The following is an 8,424-nucleotide window of genomic DNA, read 5'->3' on the forward strand; positions in this document are numbered from 1 at the left end:
TTTCTTTTCTTTTCAAATTCTCAGACTTCCTTTATGATTCATTCGCCTTCCTGCATGTTTTCTAGATTGTCATTAATTTATTCACTCAATAAATATGTATTGATTATTTCCTTTATGTCAGCGTTTTAGATGCCATTATGGTGAAGTGAAACTAGGAAGACAGTTGATTATTATGATACATTCAGGTGGAGATAATTGATTTAAAGAAAAACAAAGTGATGGAATGGAATACAATCAAATTTAAACATAGTGGTTATAAGTAAGCCTGCTAATGTCAAGGTCAGCAGTTCAAAACTACCAGCTTTTCCATGGCAGAAAGATGAGGCTTTCTGCTCCCATAGAGATTCACAGTCTTGGATATCCATGCAGGATCGCCATGAGCCAGAACTGACTCCACGGAACATAACCACCACCACCAAGCAAAAATAAAAGGATAATTTAGGACCATATAAATAACATTTAAAAAATTAGAGGTAAAGCTGTCTTAAGAACTTCCATCAATTGCATTTATGAATCTATTAAATAGCTGGGAGAAATTTTGTTGTTATTAAGTGCCAGAGTGTCGGTGCTGCCTCATAGTGATCCTGTTTAGGGTTTCTGAGGCCATAAATCTTTGTGGGAACAGAAAGCTTCATCTGTCTTTTGTGGAGCAACTGGCCGTCTTGAACTGAAGACCTGGTGGTTCACAGTCCAATGCTTATCATATGGAGAAGTAATGCTCATTAAACATAGTGCAATAACTAACATAGGACATTTTCTGTTGCAAATAGAGAAAACTTAGCTAAAACCATTGCAGACTGTAAAGAAGATTTAATGGTGCAAGGAAGTCCCTGGGAAAAGATGTTCTGTGATTGGCTACTAACATCAGGGTTAGTGCCTCAAACTCACCCGGAGACACAATGAAAGAAACACCTGATCTCCTACTTTAAAGATGATGGTCAAGAAAACCAGATGGAGTAGTTGTATTCTGTAACACATGGGCTTGCCACGAGTCACAATTGATTGTAGAGTAACAGGTTTTAAAATGTAGGTTGTTAACTAGTTTAGAGAAGACTATCTTGTTTTCTGGGTTTTTTTGTTTTGTTTTGCTGTTGTTGTTCTGAATAATGTTGCTAAATAATGTTCTCATCTTCCATCATTTTTCTTCACTTTGGCTTGTCTCTTTCTAGTGAAATGTCAGTATACTTTCACAGTGCCCTAAAATCCCCTCAGGTTTGAATACTTGTCTTACCTCAGAACTGACAGTATTGCTGTTCAATGTCACTCACTGAATGTCTTCAGTCAGGCTTTTTTAAACTGCACAACTTCTATTAAATGAAGAAGCTGTTGTTGGTGTCTAATGCCTTTGAATTGCTTCCAATCAATAGTGACCCCGCATAGAGATTCCAAGGAACAGCTGATGGATTTGAACCCCAGATTTTACAATTCAAACAGATCTGTGTTCCAGTGCACATTTTACAGCAGTACACCAGGACTGCAAATGAAAGGGGAAATTGAGAAATAATAATTTCCCTACCATACTGACCATCTAAGTAACTAGGGAAAACTGATAAAGCATTACAGATCCTATCAGAAAATTGCCAATAAATGATTTTTAATTCATGGTGAGTCCATGTGTGTCAGAGTAGATATGGACTTCACAGGGATTACAATGACAGAGTTTTCAAAAGCATGCCTTTCCTCTTAGGTGCCTCTGGGTGAATTCAATCCTACAGTCTTCCATTAGCAGACAAGCATATAACCATTTACACAACCCAGAGACTCAGATCCTAATGTTTAAATATTATGTGGGACTTTTATGACCATTAGATTACAAACTTATCATGGTATTTATTATAAAAACATTACCACTATTAACAACAACATTGTTTGATTCCTATTAAATCATAGGCTCTAATATTTGACACACCGCTCATCTGTCAGCTCGTCATACTGTGGTGGCTTGCTTATTGCTCTGATTCTGAAAGTTATGCCACTGTTTTTTTTTTAAATATCAGCAGCATCACCCATGATGGAAAGGTTTCAGATGGGCTTCCAGATGAAGATAGACTAGGAAAAGAAGAGACAGACTATTTCTGAATATTTAGTCACCGAAAACCTTATGAATAGCGGTGGAATATTGTCAGCAACATAATATTGAATATTAAAATATGATGAAGAGCACTAGAATATTGTCAGATCTGGTGCCAGAGAAGGAGCTCCTCAGGTTGGAAGGCACTCAAAATACGACTGGGGAGGAACTGCATGCTCAAAGTAGAGTTGGCTGTGATGAATTGAATGGAGTCTAACTTTTGGTACCTTTATTTTCTGATGGTACAAAATTGAAAATGAGGAGATACAGCTGCAAATATACATTGATAATTGGAACATGGAATCCACAAAATATGAATATAAGAAAATTGGAAGTTGTTAAAAATGAAATGGAATACTTAAACATTGATGTCTTAGGCATTAGTCAGATGAAATGGACTGGTAATGACCATTTTGAATCTGAAAATGACAAGGTTTACTATGCCAGGAATGACAAATTGAAGAGTAATGATGTCACATTCATAACAAAACAGAATATTCCAAGGCCTATCTTGAAGTACAATGCTGTCTATGATAGGAAAATATCCATATGCCTACAAGGAAGACCAGTTAATACAACTATCATTCAAATTTACGCACCAACCGCTAAAGCTGGTGATTATGAAATTAAAGAATTCTACCAACTTTTTCGGTCTAAAATTTATCAAATATGCAATCAAGATATATTGGTAATTTCTGGCAACTGGAATGCAATGGTTGTAAACATATAGGAAGAATCAGTAGTTGTAAAACATATCCTTGGTGATAGAAATAATGCTTCAGATAGCATGATACAATTATATAACATGAAGGACATGTTCCTTGCAAACACATTTTTTAAACAACATAAAATATGACTATACATATGGACCTAATCATATAAAATACTCAGAAATTAAATTGACTTAATCTGTGGAAAGAGATGGTAGAAAAACTCCATATCATCATTGAAAACAAGGCCAGAGGAAGATTGTGAAACACACCATCAATTTTTAGTATGCAAATTCAGGCTGATGCTGAAGAAAATTAATACAAGTCCATGAGAGTCAAAATATGATCTTGAACATATTTCACTTGAATTTATACATCATCTCAAGAACAGATTTGATGAATTAGACACTAATGACTGAAGAGTTGTGGGATGACATTATGAGTATTATACAGGAAGAAAGAAAAAGGTCATTAAGACAAGAAAGAAGGAAAAGACCAAAATGGATGTCACAAGAGACTCTGAAACTTGCTCTGCAGTATAGAGATGATAAAGCAAATGTAAGAATGAAGTAGGTACAAGAGCTGAACAAAAAATTTCAAAGGGCATCTTGAGAAGCCAAAGTCAAATATTATAATGAAATATGCAAATACCTGGAGTTAGAAAACCAAAAGAGAAGAACATGATCAAGCTGAGGGAACTGAAGTAAAAATTCAAACCTGGCTTGTGGTATTGAAGGATTTTATGGGAAAATACTGAATGATGCAGAACACATCAAAAGAAGATGTAACACATATACAGAGTCACTGTATCAAAAGGAAATGTTCGATGTTCAACAATTTCAAGAAGTAGCATATGATCAAGAGCCAATGATACTGAAAGAAGACATCCAAGGTGAACTGAAGGCATTGGCAAAGAGCAAGCCTCCAGGAATTTATTTAATACAAATAAAAATCTTACAACAAATTGAAGTAGCAATAGAGGCACTCACTTATCTCTGCCAAAAAATTTGGAAGACAACGACCTGGCCAACTGACTGGAAGAGATCTATATTTTTGCCCATTCCTAAGAGATATGACTCAACATAATGCAGAAATCATCAGACAATGTAATTAATGTTGAATGAAAGTAAAATTTTGCTAAAAATAATTCAAAAATGACTTTAATAGTACATTGTACATGCAGCTGCCAGAGGTTTAGGCCAGATTCAGATGAGGACACAGAATAAGGGATATCATTGCTGAAATTAGATTGATCTTGACTAAAAGCAGATAATATCAGAAAGATGTTTACCTGTGCTTTATTGATTATGCAAAGAATTTCAATTTTATGGATAATGCCAAGCTATGGACAACATTGCAACGCATGAATATTCTGGAACACTGAATTGTGTTTGTGATGAACATGTACATAAACCAAGAGGCAGTCAGTTGAACAAAACAAGGGACACTGAATGCTTTAAAATTAGCAAAGATGTGTGTCAACGTTGTATTCTTTCACCATAATTATTCAATCTGTATGCTGAGTAAACAAATCAAGAAGCTGGATTATATGAAGAAGAGCATGGCATCAGGACTAGAAGAAGACTCAGTAACAACCTGTGATATGCAGATTATACAACCTTGCTTTCTGAAAGTAAAGAGAATTTAAAATACTTATTGATGAAGATCAAAGACAACATCCTTGGTATGGGTTGCATCTCAATGTAAAGAAAACAAAAATCTTCACCATTGGAGCAATAAACATCCTTTTAAATGGAGAGAAGATTGAAGTTGTCAAAGACCTCATTTTGGTTGAATACACAAATCAACTCTCATGGAAGCAACAGTCAAGAAATCAAACGACGTATTGCACTAGACAAATCTGCTGCACAAGACCTTTTTAAAATGTTCAAGAGTAAAGGTATCTATTCGAGGACTAAGGTGCACTTGACCCAAATCATGGTCTTGGGTAAGGTATTCCTTGAGTAAGAAAGACCATAGATGAATTGATGCATTTGAGCTTTGGTGTTGGAGGAGAATATTAAAAATACCAGGACCCTAGAAGAACAAATGGATTTGTGTTGGAATAAGTACAACCAGAATGAATGCTCTTTAGAAGGAGGGACCAGTCCCTGAAGAAAGACATCACACTTGGTAAAATGGAGAGTCAGCAGAAAAGAGGAAGGTTCCCAAAGAGATGTATTGGCATAATGGCTGCAGCAATCAGCTCAAGTGTAGCAATGATTGTGAGATTGGTGCAGAACTGGTCAGTGTTTCATTCCATTATGCACAAGATCCCTATCAGTGGGTAATGACTCGATGGCACCTAACAAAACAATTGACTAAAAGGTTAATATAATGTAGTAGAAGAAAATACTCTAAATCTCACTAGTGTATGGAGTTGATAAATGTTATCTTTTTCCTAATGAATCCTACCACTGATTCCATTCTATTATGTGTGTAATGTCTACATTTAGAAGTCACTGATTCCTCCTATAGGAGGACATTTAACTGACATTTGGGGATTAACTAAATATTCATAGAGAGCAAACGAGTTCCTCTGTCCCATTACTTCACCCGAATTTTATATTCATGATTTAAAAAGGACATATAATAAGATATTAAGGACAATACTTTGCAAATGTATCTACTTAACATAGATTTTCACCAAAAAAAGATATCTTAAAATCCCCGATTTATCTTACTTTTACATAAAATTTAAAAAGAGGACATGAGCACTTTGATAACAGCACAGAGATTTCAAATTTAGCAAAGGAATGTAATTTCAATTTAGTCTATAATGAAGCCTCAATAGAAATGCTTCTTATTAACCATGTCAGCCTGATTGCTCTATGACTACTATTTTCAATTAGACATAATCTTTTCTATTTATACAGAGGGCCATGAAAAAGAAAAAGAGATTTTAGTTGCCAAACCATGAACCTGAACAGGCACTTACAGCAATATGCATTGTGCAAAGCTATTTTACTTTGTATAGAAATGATTTTTCTAGATTTAGATAAATATAGCTAAGTTGATTAAATTGTGCAACCTGAGGCATCATCTTTCATAGAACCTTCTGAATTCTAGTTTATATCTGATGCATGTAGTTTATAGCTCACATTGCATCATAGCATCTCTGAATTGCTTTCTTTCATGTTAGAAATGCTTTAAAGTCTTTCTTAAAGCCATAGCCATGCTATTGTTTTTGTTAAGTGTCATCGAGTTGGTTCTGACTCATAGCCACCTTGTATTGGGTTTCCTAAGAGCATCTGATAAGTTTGAATCACCGTCCTTTCAGTTCAAACTGAACTTGTGATCCAGTGCATCTCCTGCAGTGCCACATAAGATACTAGAAATCTATTTAGAAGTATTATTATTATTTTTTAAATTAATCTTTGAATCTTCCATGATAATAAAAGAGAAACCAAGAGACAACTGTCTCTTTACTGAGCTAACAAAAAGCTCTCACATTTTTTTCACGTATTGAGGCTGAAACAAGAGGAAGATTCTCCTTCTGTATTCTCTAGCAAAGTAAACATTTAAGTTCTCTTACTCACCTAGATTCTGAATAATATTTCTTGTATTGTTCACTAAATGAAACATTTCTATGGGATATTAATATGCACAAATTGTTCAATGACACTATATTATTAAATTTTCATATATATACTTTTTCCACCTGAGACTAGAAACATCACTACTTTGGCCCTGTCATGTAGAGAATTACTTTCTATGGTTCTTCTACCCATAGTGTTTGTAACTCCCATCAAATGATCTTTTCTTGATGTATCTGTGTAAGAGAAAGTTGAGGGTGATGCAGATAAGACTATATGGTTTACTTGTGAGTGTTAACAAAGTTAATTGTAATTGTAAAAATTTGGAACTCTAATGTGGATATAAGATGAGCCATCTCAGAAGCAGGAATGGGGATCTCAGTACCATCATAAAATAAAAACCTGGAGTGGAGTCTGAAGATCCTTATGAGTAAAATCTCCTGAACTTGGTGACAGAAAGCTGTGACACCAGAGTAGTAATTGTGGAGTCATGGAGGAAGAGCAGCAGTAAGTGCCAAAGCACCAGAAAGAACAATGGACTTCCCAGCCCATGGAGCAATTAAAGGTAACTGCCTTTGGGTAGGAGCCTCACTTGTTGAGTGGGGTGTTTCCAAGTACTTAGTTGGGGTAGCTATGTTTGCTGGCTAATAGCTCCAGAACTGAGTGCCTTCAGAATGAGATTATGTAGTAGAATGCAGTGTCCTTTGGGCATTTATTAGCAGTACTGGAGAGTTTCAAACATTGTCTAAGCAAGGCAGAGGTCAGACCAAGGAACCAAAGGCCAGAGAGAAGCCTGCCTGTAGACATGGCAGAGAAGACCCAGTCCTGACTGGGAGCAGTGTGATCTGAGCATTCCTGACCTTGAATTGTTATCTGTTAACTCCCCTGTTGTTGCTAAGTACTGTCCAATCTGTTTGAACTCTTAGTGGCACTGAAAAGGCTTCTGAGGAGCAACTGGTAGGTGTGATTAGCAGTTTTGTGCTTATCCTACCTTACTCCATCAGGATTCTGTTAACTTCCCGAATAAACCCCACAATTGCGAGTATTGTGTTTGAGTTCTGTTCGGCCACTGAAATGAATTATTGAACCAAACTGAGTAGAAAGCTGTGGGAGAGATTGTTGGTCCCATTTATTGCATGAGTAGGAGGAAAGCAGTCTCTTGGACTTATTTTACTATACCTCTCATCATCCTCTGGAGTCCTTGGGTACATAAATGGTTAAGTAAGTTGTTGGCTGCTAAACAAGTTTGGTGTTTCAAACACATTCAGAGGCACCTTGGAGGAGCATCCTGATGATCTACTTCTGAAAAATCAGTCAATGAAAACTCTCTGGACAGTTTTTCTCTGTACACATGAGTTAACTTCAGGGTAACTGTTTCTGGTTCTGGCTCTGGATAGCCAATCTTCTCTCCCACCAATGTAAAACTGAATGCCTTCACCCATGATTTGAAAGGCTTTATGGATATCAATGCATCCCAATTGTGGTTGGATTAGTATTTTCAACTATTGAAACTACCAAACAATCATAAAATCTCCTGTCTTCATATGGAAATTCTCCCAATTTATTTTAAATGAACATTTGAGACTAAAAGGTAGCTATTTAAAATACCAACAAATTTAATTCTCATTACTTCTTTAATTTCTAAATTTGACTATCTCATTACATTTAATCTCTACTTTGCTGATTAAATTTTGGTATTTGACCCTATACTAAAATATTGTTGCTGTTGTTATTAAGTACCATCTTGTCAGTTCTGACTTATACCAACTTTGTTTAGGGTTTCTTAGGAATGACAGCTGGGTTTGAACTGTTGACCTTACAGTTAGCAGTCCAGGACTTATCCTACAGCACTACACCAAGCTATATTTACAAGAAAATATATTTATAGGAAATCATGCCCCAAAGTCATTTAATAAACAATTTTTCTATTGATTATAAATTAGAAAGTAGGAAACAAATAATTGCTATTTGTTTAGAATACTTGTTATTGTTCTTTTGAGGTATATATAGTCTAGTTGGTTTCAACTCATAGTGACCCTGTGCACAACAGAATGAAAACTGCCCAATCTTGCATCACTTTCACATACATTGTTATGTTTGAGACCAT

Source organism: Chrysochloris asiatica, unplaced genomic scaffold (genome assembly GCF_000296735.1).
Source record: "Chrysochloris asiatica unplaced genomic scaffold, ChrAsi1.0 scaffold00011, whole genome shotgun sequence".
NCBI classification, from domain to species: Eukaryota; Metazoa; Chordata; class Mammalia; order Afrosoricida; family Chrysochloridae; genus Chrysochloris; species Chrysochloris asiatica.